General features: G+C 37.5%; 1 pseudogene; it reads right to left on the bottom strand.

Moving 5' to 3' along the window:
* Nucleotides 1-1,281: 1,281 nt before the first annotated feature.
* LOC101592986 overlaps nucleotides 1,282-2,270 on the bottom strand; it is a 10,370-nt pseudogene continuing 9,381 nt past the window's right edge.

The following is a 2,270-nucleotide window of genomic DNA, read 5'->3' as shown; positions in this document are numbered from 1 at the left end:
CAATGTGAGACTATAGGTATCAATGAGAAAGAAGGAGTCAATACAAATGACATTTAAAAAATATGGCCAGAAGTAATAGCAGAAAACTTCCCAAATATGAGGAAACAATCTGACATTCAGGTAACCAAAGCATACAGAACGCCAAGCAACCTCAATGCAATTAAAAACACACCAAGATCCCAGAAATTCAGCACAAGAATAATATACCAAAAGCTGCTAGAGAAAATAAACAGGTCACATTCAAAGGAAAACCCATCAGAATTACGACTGACTTCTCTTCACAAACCCTGAAGGCAAGAAGAGCATGGAGCAGAGTACTTCAGGTCCTCTATGAAAACAAATTCCAGCCCAGACTACTATACTCTGCAAAACTCTCTTTCAAGTTCAATGGAGAAGTGAAATACTTCCATGACAAAGAACAACTAAAGAATTTCATGATGACAAAGCCAACCCTACACAGGCTACTGAAAGATGTTCTAGAGAGGGACCAAAATGATCAGAACTCCACGAATGAGATTAGAAGCAACTAACCAAATAGGGCAAGCAATTAAACACAGGAGAAAAAGGAGTAAATGACAACAGGTAAATAACATGTCAACTGTAAGTCAATACATCTCAATTATAACTATCAATGTAAATGGACTCAATTCACCAATTAAGAGAAATAGACTAGCACAGTGGATTAGGAAACATGATCCCACAATATGCTGTATACAAGAAACACGTTTAACTCAGAAAGACAATGTGAGAACAATGTGACCTTTGGCTGAAAGCCAAAGGATGGAACACAATACTACATGCCCCAGCACCTCAGAAAAAATCAATTGTAACAATCCTATTCTCAGACAGTCTCAACTTCAAACCAAGAATGATCAAGCAAAATAAAGAAGGCCACTATATACTGGTTAGGGGAAAAATTCAAGAGGAAGAGGTAACACTCATAAATATGTATGCAACAAACTATGGCCCAATGCTTCTAATCCACTGCAGAGTATTTCCAAATCCAAACAATAGTTACAGACACCATTTCACATCTTTTTTAACAGTAAAAAGTCCTGCCTGCCTTCACATAATCCAATTCTTTATAGGAACAGTCTTTCTTTTCAATTCATGTCCATATCAATATCACATTTGGTCCATCCTACAGCCATATTTAATGTCACTACAAAAGAAAACAAACAGGATAATAGTCACATGTATTAGCATCTATGAAGCTGTAATGGCATAAAGGCATCTATACAAATCAGAAGTTTAAAACTTTTTCCTTAATAGTCTCAGGAATCAATCAAATGATGCTGCTGATGACCCCTCTACTGAAGATTTTCGAGGTCTATTGGCAAAGGAAGATTGGTGGTTACCGCTGGGGCTGTTGCTGGTTCCATTCATGGTCCTGGAGATGTGAGGAAACTGTGGATGAGGAGACTGAACTGGAGTACTGGAGCTAGTCAAACATGAAGAGGTGGAGAGGATACCTCCTGCTGGACTGTTGGCCTTTTCACTCCCAGAACCATTTTCCAGCTCTCCAGCATTTCTCAGTCCATCTCTCTGGTGACTGATCTTCATTCTCTTACAAGTAGGCCAGACTCTGTATTTCAAAGGAAGTATACCATTTCTTCTCCAGGTATAAATATCGGCAATGTCCGTTAGTGAGTAGTAATCCTTTAAAGGTAGCTCTTCATAACATTGATCTGGAAAGTATTAGGTATGTCTATTTTACTTCTGAGAAACTTTGTTAAGTGCATCACAGTCATTGCTGTTGGGTATCATAAATACATTTTATCACTCATTTCCTCCTTTGACTACTCTTTGTCTTTATTCACTTTCTGATCCAAGCTGCTTTGGTCAAAAAATCCAATGGATAAGATTATTATCTCATTATCAGCTCAGGAGGAGGAGGCGTTGGAGGCCGAGGCAGAGGTAGGGGAGGAAGAGGAGGCCAGGCTCCAAGGCAGCATGAGCTGAACACCCTGATCCCATGAAAAATTCAACATATGAATTTCAGGAAGAGGATACATTGAGCCACAGACAAACTATTTTCTTGTTGACCTGTAAGTGTATACCAGGAGATCAGAAAAGCAGATAACAGCATTCTACATTGATTTCTATTTTTTGATTACTGAAAATTTATGATAAGAAAAATAAGTTCAGAAAATAAGTGGAATTGAAGGTAGATAAATAAAAGTACAGCATTTAAAAATTTGCAGGTTTGAAAAGGTACCTAATTATTATCTCTAAATAGCAAAATAGTAAATTCTAAATTACAAAATATT

The sequence above is a fragment of the Octodon degus genome, unplaced genomic scaffold (genome assembly GCF_000260255.1).
Source record: "Octodon degus isolate 3935 unplaced genomic scaffold, OctDeg1.0 scaffold00006, whole genome shotgun sequence".
NCBI lineage: Eukaryota > Metazoa > Chordata > Mammalia > Rodentia > Octodontidae > Octodon > Octodon degus.
Note: the sequence above shows the minus strand (reverse complement) of the source record. Positions and strands in the feature narration are given on the sequence as shown.